At 41.6% G+C, this 19522-nt stretch overlaps 1 protein-coding gene across 7 annotated transcripts in view; it reads right to left on the bottom strand.

Annotated features, from left to right (window-relative positions):
• The window catches only part of wasf1 (WASP family member 1), a 58931-nt gene extending 39777 nt beyond the window's left edge, over nucleotides 1-19154 (bottom strand). For 6 of the 7 annotated variants that reach the window (XM_031321992.2, XM_031321997.2, XM_031321995.2 and 3 more), the window contains exons 1-2: nucleotides 19069-19154; nucleotides 18690-18926 (exon numbers count right to left, since the gene is read on the bottom strand). The gene's annotated coding sequence lies outside the window, so the exon portion shown is untranslated. The remainder of the gene's footprint in view (nucleotides 1-18689; nucleotides 18927-19068) is intronic. The other variant, XM_031321993.2, reaches the window with a different exon arrangement.
• Nucleotides 19155-19522: the final 368 nt, after the last annotated feature.

Here is a 19522-nt window from a genome sequence, read left to right as displayed (position 1 = left end):
GCTGCAGTGGGATGTCATTGGTCACTTTATATCATCCCAAGGGAAGCAAAGGCAAAGAAGGTGGAAAAAAAATAATGAATGGGCTAAGATCAGGGTGATGAAGCAGTGATAGCCACTGATGAATGCAATATGAGAGAGAATAAGAGGGAGATCTGGGATTGCTCATCCATTGTGTGCGAGTACAAAGCAGGGTGAGGGACGGCACGTGCCAGTGGAGAGTAGGGGGCCTCCACTGGTGCGGCTCATTGCACTCAGGACAATATGTCCAAGTAGAAGCTCTAATGAATCCTAATAGAGCATTTACTTAATCACACTGTCACACAATATAGCCAAGGACCCCTCAGTATGAAGCAGGTCAAGGGCCTTTTACTTGGAGGGCACGGTAAAGACAGACACTTCTACACCATCAGCTACGATTTAATACACACACAGAGCTATACAAAAGCAACCAGTATTTCTTGTAGAGTTCTTTTTGCAAATTATGGAAAAAGAGGTGAATCATTCTACTGAGAAAGCATGAAAAAAGCAAACAGACCACCAACTACACATATCCAAAAAACAACTAATATCCAGCAGTGATGCAATTTTAATTTTAGCCCCAGTTTGCCATCACAGTCACTGGTTCTGTAAAGCTGGAAGAAGAAAAAAAGAGGAGCGACAGAGAAAGAAACGAGCAGTAAACCACACAGGGAGCGGGTTGGAATTGAAATGAAATGACCTCAGCTTTCTGAAACAAGAGAGATCTCATCATTAGATGTTGTAAAATTCATGGTCTGAAGAGTTTGTCCAACTGATTTTCTCTCTGGATCACCATGACACAGAATCCAATACCACGCACGGATTAGGAGCCTGGTTCTAACCAATGGCTGCACACTGAGTGCAGGGTTTCTGCAGCGTTCACCACACAGAAGGCAATTTAATACCTGTTTTACGACCATGCTGTCCAAAGTATGAAAATTATTATTTATCGTAACTTTTTTTCTGGGGTCTGTTTCAGGAAGGAGGTTTAACAAACTCTGAGCCTAACCCTGATCTCTGAGTTGATTTACCCCGAGATGGGAAACTCTGAGTTTTCGGTTCCAGAACAGCTGATTTGAGTTGGTTCAATCAACTCGGAGTAGGTTGACTCAGAGTTAAGCGCGTGCACCACCACAATAAAAAGGCAGCATGAATGGAGCCATGATACTACGATTCACCATGGCAACAACCACAAACAAACTGGTCGGCGGAAATACCAAAGAATTTCTAATATGGGAAGAAGTTCCACTCTCTCGTTACTTCAGGCTTCTGAACTGGTTGCAGTTCCACCAGAGTTCCATATAGGGGGTGCTCACAGGCCAGTGCAGAATGAATGGGACTCTATGGAGCTATACCCCTCAAAATCCTCTTTTCTCAGGATATAATTTTTTGTTTAGTAATTTGAATGTTGCATTCGAAAGGGGAGGCTAAGAAAATACACACTGCTGGGTGTTAGATTTTTTTAAAGTGGCTTTTTTGTTCTAAAAAGCCTTTTAAAATGTCAATGACGTCATACACATATACGGCCAGAGATTCTGCTTTACGGCAAGCTCTGAGTCGCTTCCTTTTTTCTCTCGAGGCATCGACAACACAGCTGACAGGTCAGGCTCTCCCTGTCAATACACGTGCTACAAAGAGGTTTGCTAATGTTTTAAAGACCACGCCGAAATATTCACTCTGACATTCTGGTTCTGCTTCGGATGCCGTCAAGCGGGATCTCCGATCGTAATCAGTCCTTTACTGACCAATCAGCATTCATTAGCAGAATGCTAGCGTGTTATGGGCAACAACGACTCAACCTGTAACAAATCGAAAGGGCATAAGTACTCGTTCATTCAACTTTTGACCTATAATCCATGTTGAATTTGCAAAAACTACATTCAAATCTGAGATTTCTCACCGACAATAAGGCGAAAAAGACAAATTTAGCTGTCTAGCTCCATAGGGTCCCATTCATTTTGCACTGGACCGTGATCACCCCCAGTGGAACTCTGGTGGAACTGCAACCAAAGTAGGTACAATGGGGCTGAATAGGGAGTGGAACGGCTTTCCGTAGACGGGCTTTGGAAATACTCATGCGCACATACAGAGAGTCCGAACATGTATTTCGTTAAAAAAGCAACACCGCGGCTGCTGTAAAATAGCGAGAATTGGTGTGGGAGAACATTGCTGCTCGAGTCAATGCGTAAGCATTGACAGTGTATTAATTTCATATTTAATCACAGGTAACCTATAATATTACTGGGGAAAACTGGAATGGTATTACACCTATAATTTCATTTAGGTGCAATCCTGCGGGCAAAAAAGTAAGCTAATCCCATTCTGAGCCTGCAGCACCATGATCATTAACAGAAATATAATTTATAATAATTCCATTCTTTTAAATGGCTCTCACTGGTTTGTGTCCAGGGAACACTACAAAAAAGTTTTAAAAAAAAACGTTTCAGAGCGAGCCTCACTCTTCTGACGGCTCTGCATACAGTGGCTTTACTAATATGATCCGCATCACCAAAGAAACCTACCGTTAGCAAAAAACGTAATGCGAGACACAAAGAATCTGCTGGTAAAAGCATGTCCACGATGGTGGATGTTAGTGATATGAGGACGGATAAGGTATATATCTGATCGACTGTGAAGAAAATACCTCTCAAATCGGTTATGTGGAAATGAAAATACATCTAGTCGGGACTCAATATCATCTCCCGACGTAAACTCTCTGTGAAGTAATACAGCTTTTACATCAACTGGATCGTCGACAAAAGGACATGTGTTTGAGAAAAAAACGTTTTATAATCGGCCATAAACCAATACGTTTTTTTTATTCATGCAGATAACAAACTGCGCTAAAATGCGCCTGATACAGACCGAATGAATGAATGAGGGCATGAAAGCGCACTGTGTCAGAGGGAGGAGACTGAGAGAAACTCTGGGTTTCTTGAAGAAAACCTGCTCCCGACCAGGTTAGGTTCACAGACTCAGTTACCATAGTAACTGACTCTGAGGTTAAGTTACCTCTCTTTCTGAAACGGGCTGGAGTTACCCCTCCCTCTCAGGTTTGATTAACCTCCCTTTCTGAAACAGAAAACCCAGAGTTTCCCTCATCTCAGGGTTAACAAACTTAGAGTTTTCACTAAACCTGCTTTCTGAAACGGACCCCAGTACTTCCCCGCAGTACCAATACCTCCTAATGATATAATAATCAAACTAATTGACCTGCATAAACAGCAGAACATAAATGGATAGATAATTCACTTAAGTTTATTTAAATGTATGCTAAAATCGACATTTGCCCCTTATGGGACGATGTGCATCCTGCTGTGGAGACTGTAGCTAGCTATATGACGGGGGTTTGCTTTAGGTCTGGTGGTGCTGACTAAAACGCCACAAAAAAGGATTGAACAGCCTCCTGCGCGCATAATCTTCTGTCGCAACAATCCCACTTTTAGTTTATAGGTGTATAACACTTCCCAACAGCCTGTGACCAGATACCAATTTTTTTTTTGACACATTACTGTATGCAGAAGGCACAAGGAAATATTTAAGACTTTTGTAAATTACATCTAAAGACTTTTTAATAGATTCCAAGGCCTTTTTCAGACTTTTCAAGATGTGCAGAAACCCTGTTACTCTAGGACTTAAAATAAAGCCTTCAAATTAACAATAATGTGCTGTTCTCTCTCTAAAACCCTTCCTCAGAGCCAACTCAAAGCTTGAAGATGGTTGCATTCTCCATGTAAAATCAGCCTGAACATTTTGTCCTTTTTTTCTGGTGATTCTGGGAACTCATACGCTACAGCTGTGGACTTGGTTTGTTCCGACACTATGAACAGCTGCAAACAAAAAAAGACAGACATCTAATCAGAGAAACTGGCAGAGCCACAGCAGCCGATGGCAGAGATCAAACTGACAAAGCTTACCAGCAGCTGGTTTAAATCAGTAATGCAGATATGCAGTGCAAGACAGCTACCGCAGCTCATATGTTGTCAAACTCAAAACTTATCAAGGAGACTTCCATTTCTTTCAGCTAGTTTCCTTTGCGACTACGGAGACTAAACAGAAAAATGTTGTCTGATGATGTTTTGTTATTTTTACGAGGCAGCTTTTCATTTATAAATGGTATTTGTTCTTTTGTTTATTTTCTCTCTCATTGGCACATAAGGATAACATTTTATCTTCATTTCCTTTAAAAAAACGGCCTGAAACTATCACAAATTTTGAGATAAAATGCTGATGTCTTCCTGTGGCTTCAACTAAATGAGATGTCCTTGGGAAGATGGAAAAGACTTGTGGACTCTGATCAAATGTTAGGAAGAAGGCCTAATGCTGAACTTTGCTTTGGCCGCAGCTATGAACATTTTTGCATTCAGACTTAGTCAGAAGACATGTTGTACAAACTAGTGGATTTTGAGCTTACCCTAGTCCTAATGCTTTGCCGCTGCTGGTAGGAACAGACTGTCGGATTTGACAGGAGAGGAGAGCTGGCGCCTCTGCACAGTAAGAGGTCCCTGGTGCACATGTGCAGAATGAAATAACATGCACAAAATCACTGAAATTCTCTGAAAGCAAATGAGGTTGGAAGAAGTTCTTATCAAAGATCTATGCAAATAGTAGGCCAATGCCACACACACACACACACACACACACACACACACACCCCTCCTTACCAATCACAGCAGATCATGTTGGCAGAACATATCGTGGCATGTGCCAATGTGTCTTCCTGCCAATTAAAATTCTGTACCAGCCGGCACCCCTTCAGCAGTGAGATGACACCTTGCAGGCCCTCACCACTGAGGTGCTATAAAAGCACATACACACACACGCATGCACAGACCTCTTGTTGTCGAGCTAAAAATACACCTGCAGAACTAATGCTGTCAGGTTGGGCTCAGACAGTTATGCTAACTAGGTTTGCCGGTAGTCGGAAACTTTACAGGGCACTTGTGGCAAGGGATACGGGTACATAATAAACTTATTTCTTCAGCTCGATAACTCAGAATTTTTGAGTGCACTGTATTTTTTCATGACATTGTTTTTGACATGCCGTCTAACTTGCGCATAAACAAAGGCTGTTCTGTGTTGTGTTGTGTTCCCACTACCTCAGCTCTGTGGTTTGGGCGCTCGAGTCAGTCCATGGCCATTTCTCAAGTACATGTTAGACAGTTAGAGGTCCCAATCAAGCAGGGCAGTCATTTAACACTACGCCCTGCTTCTCCTCCTGACAGCCAGCACTGATAAAAGTGAGCATCCTAGCTCGCTGGCACTCGGATGGTACTCAGGTACTCAGATGGCACGGATCCATCGGCTGGCTGGCATCCTGGGCTGTTATAATGTTGCCAGGCAGCTGTAAACAAGTTTTAGGAGTTGTTTCAGACAACAAGAAAACAAATACCAACTGCAATACTGACTGCTGAAAATGCAAAAATCACAATCCCTGGCTGCTATCGGTTGGAGATTTTCTTTTCTGTATTATCTCCATTTTTTTTCAAATTAACAATGTAGCAAAAACTGTGCCCATATGTAGCACAAATGATACTGCCATTGCAATACTATTTGTGTGTGGAATTAAACAGCTATAGAGATGTTCATCTTTGTGCAGCCATAAAACACGCTGTTGTTGTCTTTCATCCTTCCTACAGGTCTTTGGAGAAGATAAGGATCTGAGCTTTCCATTCATCAAATATCTTCTGTGTATGAAAAGAAATCCCTGTGACTCAACAGTGGCTTCCTGTCCACTATGCTTTACATTCAGAGCATGATCAACGATGAACCGTATACTGAGTGAGTAGTTGGACACAGCCCACATTGAATTTTCTCACAAAGAGCTTAGATTGCTTTAGACATTCATTTAGCAAACATGCTTTATGCCATTGTAGACGACATCCACAACTAAATATTCATGGACGTCTGTGTGCCAACATCAATGAGCAGAGTGTCTGATGAACAAACAGAGACTCAAAGAAGTTTATCTGCTGAGTGCACAGAAACCCACTGGTATGAATAATAAAAGCCTGCTGCTCAATAATAAATGTCTGCATGCTCGTACTGTACTTGTTTGGCCTGTGAGGTAAATTGCATTATACGAACTCCATGAAGGACATGCTCACAATCCCAAGACACAGGAGTGCTACTCAGGCCAGCCAAGAGGCTTGTTAGGAGGGCAAAACACTTAGATTAAGTAGACGTGCCTGCCAAAATGAAACTTGCAACGTTTCATTCATCATGTCCCCTCATCTGGTAGTAAATTTTAAAAAAAATCCTTAAGAAGACACAACTGTGCTTTGTCACAGACGATGGACCCAGTCTCTCCAGGTAAATGATAGTACCTGTGCACTATTAAATGTATTTTCTCTCTGCATGGGAAATGTGAGTTATACATCTTAAAAAGCCCTTTGCCTTCTGTTGCATCTTACAAAACATTTCCAAGCTCCTGGGCAGAGATGGATATTCCAGACAGTACACAGAGGGAGAATGAGACAAAGAGAAAGAGGAGGCAGCTTGAGGCACATTAAAAAAAAAGACCCAAAAAAAGTGTGTGGGTGTCATCAGGGGACAAGGAGAGATCATCTTCTTCTCTCATTGAGATTAATGCCAGGGGCTCTGTGTTGCAGGGCAGAGAGGCAGCATTACAAACAAGAGAGGCTTTCTATGAGGGGAGCAAGAGCTGATACCTCATTGATACCGCAACTTTTCAATATATTGCAATAGAGTAGGTATTGTGATTTAATACTGCCCAGTGCACTGTGATGTAGTCATTCACATTCATCTGTAAATATCCCAGAGGGCAACATGTCAAAAGCAAGAACACGTTAGGTGTAAAGATATGGCACCCTGCTTTCCCACATCTGAAGTGCCCTTTAAGCACTCACCTTTTCATTTTTGTAATGTAATCACCCCCTTTATCAATCTACCCAGTTTCAATTCAGCACTCTGTGGATGAATTGTTCTTCCAATAATTTCCTTTGATCTACATTTAAAAATGTGTCATGGTAAGAGAATGAGAAGAAAAGCGGTTTTAAAGTGGGATGATGTAGCTTAGAGGCAAAGTGTATTTCAGTCCCTCATGCACCACTGCCTCTTGCAAAAGAAGAAAATGTGTAAACACAGGAGGGGAAAAAAACTGTTAAAACTTTCACTTCAAAAAGGTGCCGACCATATCCTGGACACTTTTAATAGTAACCTGCTATCGATCAACTTATTTTCTTTCCACTGTACATGTAATGTGGCACATGTAATTTACTCCAAACCTAATAAATGAGGTCTCTATTTAATTTATTTCTAATTAAAACAACCAGTGCCTCAAGAGACAACACATGTCAATTAAAAAAGGATTCAATCTGTAAATATCTTAACAAACTGTCAATTTGTAAACCAAGGATGACAATGACCAATTTTAAAAACAGCAACATCACTTTTTTTTGGTACAACAAATTGCAAAAGTGGGATTTTTTTCCCTACAGTTGAAATCCGTTTTTGAAATCAAACTTTCCACATTTTTACATGCTGCAACTATGAAACCAAAATCTAGGCATGTCTCACACACACTGCTGCACTGTGAAAGCCACCATGTTTTGTAAAACAATGCTGATAGAACAGGGTCAATTACACCCCAACAACAGATTAAACAACCTATTCATAGCTATTCAGTGAACAGAGTGGAACTTGGCAGCAGCTGAGAGGTGGATATGTGAGGAAGAGAGACAAGAGAGGAATCATGGAGGATTTGTGCGATAAATTGGACCGATCACACAGTGCCCAGGGCAGCTGTGCAAAGCGCTCATAGGCTGTCTCCTGAGTTTGTGGGCAATGGCAGTCTGTGTCTGTGCATGAGACTCAGGGAGCACAGTGCTGGCAGACCAGGTGGATGGTGAAGGTGCCCTTGCTGTGAAAAGGCCAGTGGGAGTGCCAGAGAGCCATTTCAAATGAGACAAAACACAGCTGGTACAGTTCAATGCACACACAAGCAGGCATGTTGCGATACTGTATTCTAATATACTGCACAGTGCACATTGTAGCCCATCAATACCGAATTCTGTGTTTTTTTTTAAGTCTGGGTAAAGCAAAATCAGGTATTTCTTTCTAAACACATTATACATGTTAGAAAATATGTGTTAAAAAACGTGAAAAGACTAAACTGTACAGTACTGAATTGTGGAGTTAGGCCGTTTTTTTTTTTTTTCACCATTTCTGTGTCCGGGATTTTCTGGCTTGAAATCACGGTTTGATGGTTCGATGACGCATTGTAGTCATCCTTAACATAACCCCTCCCCTACTATTTAAAAAATATGCTACTACTAACGTTAGAGCGCATAGCATCAATGTAATTTCATTCACCCCCGCACTGTGTGAGCAATGCGAGTTCAATAGGTTCAACAAGCTCTCTTAGCTCCTTCCGTCTGATAAATACATGAAAAAAACAACTGTTAAATGCCACAATAATAGAAACAAATGCAAAATAGCAGTCACTAAATGTACCTTTGAGTCTTTCAGCCCCAATCGGCTACCCTACCTGTGTGTGCTTTGTGCTGTCGGTCACTCTTTTTCAGCTCAGGGTGTGTGTGCCTGTGTGTCTACCATAGACTGTGTGTGCTACTGGGTTAACTGCTAACGATAGTCTGATAGTCACTCGTTTTTTGGTTGGGGGGTGTGCGTGCTGTGTTACCATGTGTGTGCTACTATTTTAGTATTTTTACAGTTGAAAAACAAACTCGTCTTTGGTGAGCTAACTATGTCATGGAAATACTGTTTTTTTTAAATGACCTCACTGTTAATTTCTTGTTAATCGGGTTGCCATGTACACAAATTGTAAGCTACTATCAGCTGATATTATTAAACATTTAGAAGGAAAAACAACTAAAATAGCATCTAGCTATTTATTAAACAGGTCTAAAAATTATGAATTCTATAAATCACAGTCTTTTTGCCAACACACACACTTTGGCACATAAACTGAGAGCGAGGCGGTGCCACAGTGGCAGGCAGCGGTTGGTCACTGTCCTCAGGGACTTTTTCCATCTATAGAAACAGCATGCTCATTAGGGGTCAAAGGGTCAGCTGCAGGCATCATGTGACCTGTGTCTCATGACATCTCAGCACCCTCCACTCGTACACACACACACACACACACACAGCTCTGACAGCTATGCTTAAAAATGCCACTGCTAGGCAAGACACTTTCTGCATAAAAATGGAAAGAGAGCTGAGGTGGGAGGAAAATGATGAATCTCTATGGAGTGAAGGGCAGGTAAAGAAGACAAAATACGGTCTAACAGCACTGTAGAAGATTGACTCAATTAAGGCCTCCACCATCCACTTACTCTGCCATTATATTGAAAAATGATAAAGACACAGATTTGCAGTGCCTGCCGGGCAGTTTTTACAAGGAGCAAGATGAGATGTAACTTAATATCTGCATTATTCAATCCGCATTTAGACGGGGAGTAATGTGTATGTGAGTCCAGAGGATCACTATCAAGACAGGAGAGACATACATTGCTACATCTACACAGCTGACACACACACACACACACACACACAAAAATATAGATTTGATCATTAGGCCTAGATCAAGCCCAATGCAGTCTCGTCTCTGGTGAAGGTGATATGGGTGACAATGGGACAGAGGGGACGGAGACAAAAGCACCTCTCAGTCTCTTTTCTCCCTCTTGCGTTTGGCTGTCACAAGGCATTGTAAGGCTTTTTGCTCGTCCCCAATCGACACATCTTGAAAGGGAAGCAACTCCAATTCTTCCTGCAGGTACAAAGCCTCTCGCTCCCCTATTTTTTCCCCTTGGTTGCCTCTATTTTTCCGTCTTATCAGTGGGCATATTTTAAGCTGCCGGCCTTTTTTTCAGTATGAAGTGAGGTCGGTGTGTATGTGTGAGAGCATACGAAACAGAATCCACAGCAACTGTTATCACTGCTCCTACACAATTCCTTGTTATCTTTCCTGGTCAGTCAGACTTTGGCTTGTCTGTCGTCCCCTTCATCACTGCAACCCTGAGAGAGTGTGTGTGTGTGTGTGTGTGTGTGTGTGTGTGTGTGTGTGTGTGTGTGTGTGTGTGTGTGTGTGTGTGTGTGTGTGTGTGTGTGTGTGTGTGTGTGTGTGTGTGTGTGTGTGTGTGTGAGCATATCTGAGTCATCATGCCCTTGTCAGTCAGTCACTGTTGCATCGCTCCGCAACGGAAAGTGCTCTTACAGTCCTGTTGCAATTAGATGAACACCTACTCTGCTTGCTCATAGTCCACCTCTTCCTTTTCCTCACACATGAGGGCCCTACATCTAAGTACTGAAGTAGCTCCAGATACTGATCAGATATAGATACTTCAGTTTGTTTATACATGATTCAGAACTCAAATCCCTTAAGTACTCTGGCCCACCACTCACTACAAGTTCTTCAAACTTTTGAGTAATTTTTTACCCCAATTGAGGGCTTGAGAAGCATGCCTGAGAGGTTAACAAAAGCAAAATACAAGAAAGAATCAACAAAAATATTTGTTACTGTTAGAATAAAATACAAAATGCAATGGCAATATGTAAACAGGTCTTAAGTGTCTTACAATGGGACTATTAGACAACGTGGGTGAAATGAAAAGGCATGACTTTCTGAAATTAACCTCCAAAGATGTTCTCTATGTCTATTCTTAATCCATGTGCATTTGGAACATTTTATCTGAAGCTCCAGGCAACATCTGGCCTGGTGAACAACTGCCCCACTCCTTTAGCATCCTCCATTCCGTTGTAACGTTACCTTTGTTTGAACTCACTGTAAATCTGCATAAAAAAATCTGGTCCAGCCCCAGACACTGCTAATGCCTAACTGATACATTATGTTGACCAAAAAAAAAAAACTGGCAGTCATCATTAGCCTCATTGGAAGCAGTCAGCACTGATTGTGCAGCTCCAGGAAGTAGGAAGTAGGAAGCAGAGAAATATGGTATATAGACACTCAAGAAACAGACAGTGGGAGAGGGGAGGGAGACAGAGAGAAAAAAGACAGAGAGAATAAACACACAGGATGCCTGTAAACAATAATGGAGAACGAGGCCGATGGAAAAAGAAGAGGCTCTGCAGCAGCAGAGGCAGAAGACCCAGCGGTGAGGTCAGGCCTGTCTGTCAGCACCTATCTGTCCTCCTGGGGCTAAGCTACACAAACGCTCTTGCCCCAAGTCGGCACTAACATTTATATAAGCACACACAATAATGAAATGACCTTTGACCTTATCCTACACTGCTGGATTGACCCATGGGTGCTGCTGCTTTACTGTTTAGCTGGAGGAGGAGGTTTTCCTCCAGGCATCTCATACCAAGCTCGTTTAACTCCCAACACTAATCTGGCATTTAGCCAGCTAGGGATGATTAAGACTCACATACATACACACAAAAACACACAATTGCAAGAGGGAGTAGTTTGGTGCCCTTTATGAGATTTTGCTTTATACGGTTTATCTTAAGCTATAGTATGCATGCAGTTCACAAAGGGAGTGTTAGAATCAATCGAAACGGTTAACCTAATTTAAAGATGGAGACACCGCTGCCCCATCACGTCCTCACACTTGCCCTTTTTGCCTCTCGGTATCTTGGTTTGCAGAAGGACCCAAACAAGCCCTGAATAACACTACCTGCCAGACGTCAGCATCCCTATTACTGCAGTCCATGGGACTCCTGCTGCACAACTTTCACAGCTCACAATGGAATGTGTGTATGGACGTTTGTGTGTTTTTGTACACACACTTCTGTAATTGCCTCTAATTGATTATCAGTAAATGTTGATTTCTAAATTGTGTTATTGACTTTAAATAGGCACCTGTCATATTAATAGGGCATTTTGGGGGTATACATTCTGGTTGCAACAAAAACAAAGTGTCTTTTTTATTTACCACACTTTGGGATGGACATAGTACATCTGTATCATATAGGCTAAGTTTTTTTCTCCTAGTTTCAGATTCTATTTCAGAGTCTGTCCCTGAAGAGGTCTGTATTATTCATGAAACGGGTGCACTGGCACACACCCACCATCTGAGCTGCACCCTGCATGTAGTCAGTGAAGTGCACCTCTCTCCTTATGCACGGATGGAAGGACTGAGCAAATAACAAGTAAAAGTAAGTGCTGTTGATTTAGTGTTCCACTGGATTTACCAAGGATTAAGGACTGGAGCTATGTAGAAGAAAAAATAAAGCAGAGCAATCACAGTTCCTAAGGTCCTCAGGTAGCATCCATGTCTTGTTACATTATTATTACATGAGGATTCAGAATTCAGCCCTAAATTGTACATTTGCATGCCAAATTACAGCAAAGATGTCAGAACTTCTAGTGCCACAGTTGTTTCATCTACTTGCTGCTGTTATGCAATGAAAGTAAATGTGAATGCAAATGCATAATGTACTGAAGTGATAGTTAGACAGTAATGGAAATTGTCAATCAGACAAACCCAATCAACATTTCTCAGTTGTTGATCAACTTTTAGAGTTTCACCACAATCCACCTTACAAATGGATATCATTTTGACATGATAACTAAAAAGACATATTTCCACTACAAGTACCTACTCAAATCAGTCAGCATTACATGCGCACTGCCACCGCACTGAGCTCTGAGTGATGTCAGTCCTTTTTGCATCTGTGACCCAAGCTAGGTCTGCATTGGGCCAGTTGATAGCCAGCAGTGCTAAGTCAAGAGGAAGATGGTTCACAGGTACAGCTCACTGGCTGGCTACACAGTCAACAGCACAAATGCTAAAAAGGATGCAGAGAGATACACGTCAACTCGTGCATACACTATAGACACACTGATGTACCGTTGCTCCAGATCAAGGACAAAGAGACGATACCTATGGGCACTCTCAGAGTTAAAAAAGATGACCATTATCTGTAGACTGATCTCAGTATCAACGTAAAGGAGTACAAATGTAATAATATAATATAATATAATATAATATAATATAATATAATATAATAGGAGCTTAGGCCCACTCCAAGGTGTGGGCATGTGTCTTTAAATGAAAGACAGTTATGTAAGGGACTGCTGTGTATCGCAGACAATTTCCCATAGCTTGATGTGAGAGAATGGCTTTATTTCATCCTCATGTCATTGAAATTTCAACATTGTGTAGATAGGCATGAGAGTATAAAAGCACAAACTTTACATTTCCTTTTGGCACACCACTGAATGAAGGAGGAAGAGTACAGTTTGTAATCTTTCACTGAACCACAACCTCCTTCTACTGACTATCTTTAGCAGATGCTTATTTTTTTCACCAGGAAGAATTTCCTTACCTCTATCTGACCTGTGCTCTGAAGCAATGATTTGTCCTGGTGGACTGCCCGCATGCTGTATATTAAGCATTGATAACACAGATGAAGTGATTGCTGAGTAAAACAGTTTAGAGTGGGTTTTCTTGCTGAAAATTTAAGTGAATCTGGCATTTCCTGCTAACCATCAAAAGACAAAAGGAAGGCGAGCTTGCTTCTACTTCCGATCTTCTGAAATGGAAGAGAAGTGTACACTCGCAGCCCCTGTTGGGCTTTTATCCAGCACGAATCAGACGAGCCTTGTGCTCGGGCCTCGCACAAATACAAAGTGGAGCTGGATCCTCGCTGTGAGCTGTAAATGAACAGCCAAATATTGGCTCCTAATTGAAGGCAGCAGTTGTCTGTGTGCGCAGGCACCCCTGCTGTGAAATTGTGGACAAACACACCGGGGCGATAAAAGGCCACTTCCCCTCTTGCTCTCCTTCTCTTTTCTCAGCACTTTCTTTTGTTCCCTTCGACATCCCTTTAGAAGCCATGACCTTGCTCTATTTCTCTTTTAAAGACTATTTTATAACATTTATTTTGTTTTTCTAGTTTATAGTAGACAAACATCACAAGGAAGATAGGAGCAGGGGTGTTTTTTGCAACAACAGTCTTGAGCTAGATATAAACCAAAATAATTGTGTGGTACATTTTGTGCCTGAAACAACAGCATATTGCAGTTTTTATTTTCTACTTCGTTCTTGTCCCTAATCCTTCACTGTCTTTCCCTCTTTCCCTCTTCTTTGCTAGTCCTTGTACTCCTACCTAGTGCACGGAGAAAAACTGAGAAGAAAAATGAGTGCTTATGAAAATCCTAATGAAAATGCAGCGTGTCTGTAATTGAATATGGACGTCTCCGTCGTGACATAAGGATTCAAGTGGAGGACTGGATAAACGTGCCGTGCCTCCCATTTCTCCAGCCTCCATCAATCATCACACATCACCATGACCACCGGTGCATCAGCCGTTCCAGCTCAATAAGAACCCACCAGTGAAAGAGAGGAAAGAAGGGAACAGAGGAAGACAGAAATCAAGGGATAGAAAAGAGCGCATAGAAATTCAAAGAGAGGGAGTGACAGGAAAAAGGGGAAATATATTGTATGCTGTTTTGCCCATCGTGTGGAATTCACTGTTTTGATTAACTTTACATATTCAAATCTAGGAAAATATACACATGCTCCGAGTGCAGCTATAGAGATCATGTTGATTTCAGTTGGCAGCATTTAGAGCTAGATTACACACAGGCCAGAAATACACTGTGACCTAAAAGCCAGGAACAGTGCATTGTTTTGCTAATATAAACACTAAGACTACCCTAACCATGGACATTGCACACAAACACACATACTGTAAGTGCTTGGGCCAACAGCTACTGAGGGGAGCCCTGTATCCCATTTACTCCTGGAGCAAACCATGGCAACATTGTGCTGAGAAAGGTATCAGACTATGTGTACCAGCCAAATTAATACATGACACCTGGGGAGTGGCTTTAACAGTCCATAGTTTAGCCCATTGTGAAGCTCATTTTGGCTTTCGGCTGAGAGAATAAGCTAGGTCAATTACAGGACACCATGGTGCTCCATTTCCCAAATACCTGGCTACTGACTGGCGAGTCGTGAGGGCTTCTTTAGTCAGTTTGCAGGAAACAGTCATGAGGAGAGAGTCATCTGTTAACAATATATATTTTAAGCCAATATTGCAGGGTTAAACCTTTTTCCCCCCTTCTCATTTTCTGCTTTGGCAGTGTGTTGTCTGCTCTGAACCATATTTATGTAATGACACTAACGTTCTCAGCCTAAACAAATACATTTATTTTTAAAGCTGGAAAGCATGAGCATACCTTTTCTATTCGTCAAGCTGCAACTGGCACATACAAAATACCCACTAAGCTGAACGTTGTAAAGTAAGGACGAATCCTTTCTAAAATTCATCAGAGCCTAAAGTGATGGGGTGAGTGACAGAACTCTTGCATGTATTCATGCAGCTGCGGTCTAACTAGTTGTCAGCAGAGGTGTTTCATCACAGTGAGTAAGGACCTTCTGTATAGATATGGAAGCAAACAGACTAATAAAATACAGAGCAAGTGACAGAGAAGAAGAAAATAACTGCTGGCGGTACTTTCAACTTGAGACAGAGAGAAAGGGGGAGGACAAAAATGAAAGAAGAGGGCAGATAAAGAGATGAAGCTCAGTTCCCACAGTTGAGTAGGGGCAGCTCTAAGCTCAGATGGGGCTTTTGTGTTTTTGTCTTCTGTTGGCAGTGGCAGAGACACGATCAGACGGGTCTATTTCAGAGATACCCTGTCAACTCACTGAGAGACCCTGTCAACTCTATCTCTTCCCCTGGGTGACAGTGAGAGAATGACACAGAGCGGCTAAAAGATCCAGAGTGGCAACTATAAGAGAGATGAGGAAAAAGATCAGGTGGATAATAAGAGACTGAGCACTGCGAGGAGAGTGAGAAAAAGTAAAAAGTATACTAAAGAAATAAATAAGTATATAAAGAGATAATGTAACACTTTTCTGTATGATATTGTAAGGGTATACAGAGGACAAAGTTCAAATGATGGTGTTCTGTGATCATCACAGAAAAACAAATGGTACTTCTCAAAAAGTGTTTGAGGTTCTAGAAAATCTTGAATTTCATTTAATGGATTTCATTTCCCACAGTATCGTTAACTTTAATACATGTTTGTGTTCAGAAATATAACAAATACCTTTGTTCCAGAGTAAGATAAAAAAAGAAATACAATAATATCTGATGTAACACAGAACAGAAACATTAAGTGTTGTGATAAGGTTGGGCACGCTATGACAACTCCTATCCTTTAAGTTGTAAAAAAGAAGAGAAACATGCAAGAAAGAGAAGAGTCACGGAATAGTAACTGTGAACTGTCTTAGAGAGCATTAAGTCACAACCAAGGAGGGGCAGATACATGGACATAGCTGGGACGGAGGTGGTGGAGGCAGTGGCAGTAAGACACAAGGAGCACCAGTCAGACAGGCTAACTGAGCCCTGGTGTCCCCCTGTCAGGCCAGTTCAGACCAGGGACAGAGGCAGTATTATAGAGCTGTGGCCTGGCCAAGAGGAAGAACAATAGCTGCTGTGTGCCGGAGCCTCTGGAGCATCCTAACAGCTGGGAGATAGGAGGTCTGTCTGTGGCTCCACTAAATGGCACGTTAAGAGGCTTCACTCACACACACACACACACACACACACACACACACACACACACAACTCTCATCTCTTTTCCTTTTTTCTTTCTACACACTCTTTCATTATGCCCTATGTTACTCTGTGTCCTCCAATCACCCCTCTCCACCTATGTGGAATATAACACAAGTGAGCAACAGAAAGTTAGATATTCTTCTTACTAGCATGAGAAAGTCAAAGACTGGCAGAGGATCAGAGCACTGTCAACAACTAAGAGAGGTCCAAAAGCCACAGCAGGAGTATGCCAAAGCTCTTCTATCACGAGGGCCTCTGAAACAGAGAAAAACATGAGAACTGCTAACTCTGCAGGAATGTCATCCCTCACAGCAAAGAGTTCAAAAACCGCACAAGATAAAACCATGGCAATATGTGCAGCTCTATTTTCAAACACACCTGTAGGTAAAGGCATTTGTCGGATAAACCAAGCACTATTTTGATTCTTGTATCAAAGAGCAGGTTATGTGGATAGATGTTTCAACTTTCCTACTTTTCACCTGTGTTTGTTTTCCTGCAAGCTTAAAAATACCAGGGGTACGAGGGTGAATTTGATTACTGGTTCGAGAAATGTCAAACTTTCAATTCGGGTCAATATGGCAAATGTTTATGCACATACATGCTCCCTCTGAGCTGCTCTGAAACTTGGTCTATAGCTTACACTCAGTAATGTGATAGTTTGAATGCCAGACTGATACATTTAAAAGCTGCAAGGGCTCTCAACTATTTTATCCAAAGGAGTCAGCGCTGCTTTCACATTTTCAACATAAATAATCTAGCAGCTCTCTTTCTGTTTGTTGATATTGAGTTGGTGTCTAGACCTATAGAATTTCCTCTTGAGAGACAATAACGATCTGATCTGAACTGACCTGGGGAAATTATTATTTAACCTCATTATAAACTATTCAAATAAGTAAAATCCTTCAGCTCATACAAATCACATGCAGTCACTAATATACACCCATTCAGCCCTGCTTTGTGTCTCTTGTGTATTATCAATACATGCGATGTCATTTTAATACATCAGAGGCACAAACTAACCCCACTCATCTACTGTCAAAAGCAGCAGGCACAGCAGCGTACATAAACTTTTATCAATGGCTCTGCAGCTGTTTCATTCATCACCAACCACAGATCTGAACACACATTTCCACAACAGGCTGCTTTTACTTTACTAGGCCTACTCTATTTTGAGCGGCAAGGTATGAAATATGTTGCTTGCTTCAGCGTAGACAAAAGTGTTTCCTGCAGCATCCTAAGACTCTATCCTTGGTTGGGTTTTATGGACAAGCTGCAGAAAAGATGGCCAGTTCAATGTAAGCCCTATACCACAGCACCACACAAACTGGCATCACGTAATGCAACGAATATCTTCAAGCTGTTACCAGATATGAAAGCCGATCACAACATTCAAAACACTGTTCCTCATGCCCACTTTTCTTGCTGCACTTTAAGGTTTCGAATTTCACAAAGCATGATTTCCACTGGGCTGAAGGCTACCATCCCCCATGACTGCAAACCAAGCTGGCTGGAATAGACCCCAGCTCCTATCTCTCCGAGGCAAGTCAAGGCATTCTAGTGGGAAAATTAAAATCACGTCGTGCGGCTGCCAGCGGTGTGCTTAATATTACTGTACCAACCTTAAACTCCACAACCCAATGACGAAAAAAACATGAAAATTAGATATGTGGCATGTTCTATAACGTTAGATAATTTGCAGGGCAAATATTTGCTCTCCGGTTTCTCACTAACATGATATTCCTAGGGCTGGATGAATGTCATGACGCTGCTGCGGGAGCTCCTGCAGATGTGGAGCTTTGCAATTCATCACTCTTCACGCGGTCCCGTTACAAATTTGGCGTTTATTTATTTAATATGTAACATAGTATTGGTCCTTTTGAGGGTTTAGACCACTTTGGAGTCCTAACGTTGTCAACACTGCCACATTTGTCACCTGTGTACTGGGTTAACGTGGTTAAAGAGATGGCCAGGCAGTGTTGAATTACCAAGACCGTTATTAGTCAAGCAGCTCCAGTTTAAGTGTAATGTTACAACATGGTGACTCGGTTTTAAGGCAGTTTGTTGCTGCTGTGCTGAGATGCGTTAACGTTACTAAAGTCACATTTTAAAGTAAAAAATGCGACTTCAGTACACAGCGTTCAAATAATTACCTGATACGTATGTTAAAATTCCTCTTATTTTCTTCCCATCCTTACTGAGCAGCACAGCATGCCACCGTGTCCAAGAATTTAAATCCCCGGGTCGGATCCATGATTGTACTGTCTTTGATATCAAATGTACTCTCCTGGTGGAAGAGGCGGCGGCGGAGAAGAATCCAGGCACTTTTTTCCAAAGGGAATCTCAGGGTAGATATTTGTGGAATTGGCATCAAACCTGGTCCGGTCAAGCTAACAGCAGGTTTCGTAACAAAAAAATATCTGTCAGTTTTACTCTTATGCGACAAAGATGTTCTCTCCAAAGTAACGTGTGTGAAATTATGTTTTTTCGCAAGAAAATGCCCCCATTATAATCGGTGATAATGGTACTTACCACTCTATTGTTGGGGCGCGAGAAAGCGTTCCATGCAACTGCTGCTGTGCTCGTGGGAGGCTCGCGGATAACGTGCGCGCTCGCAGTAGACTAGACTAATTATCTCACTGTCATTTTGGGCTGTCCAGTCCATTTCAGAGATGTGATCGATTTTATTATTTTAACCCTCGCTGTACATAAAACATATCATTACACAATTAATCGATCTCCTGCGCAATGACTTGATGATATCATATTGACTATACATTACAAAGGTCAAGGATAGGAGATCGTGGTTTGTGCTATGGGTTTATGGCAGCAACGAGCATTTTCATTTTATTATTATGTGTTCGGTTATTTAAAATAAACATTTCACAAAATAGTGAAAACTGTAATGTATATATTTCCATTAAAGACAAAAAGACAAAATACATAGATATAAAAAGACATACAATTAAAAAAAAAAAAATATATA

The sequence above is a fragment of the Sander lucioperca genome, chromosome 19 (assembly GCF_008315115.2).
Source record: "Sander lucioperca isolate FBNREF2018 chromosome 19, SLUC_FBN_1.2, whole genome shotgun sequence".
Taxonomy (NCBI): domain Eukaryota; kingdom Metazoa; phylum Chordata; class Actinopteri; order Perciformes; family Percidae; genus Sander; species Sander lucioperca.
The sequence above is the reverse complement of the archived record's forward strand: the minus strand, read 5'-3'. Positions and strand labels throughout refer to the sequence as shown.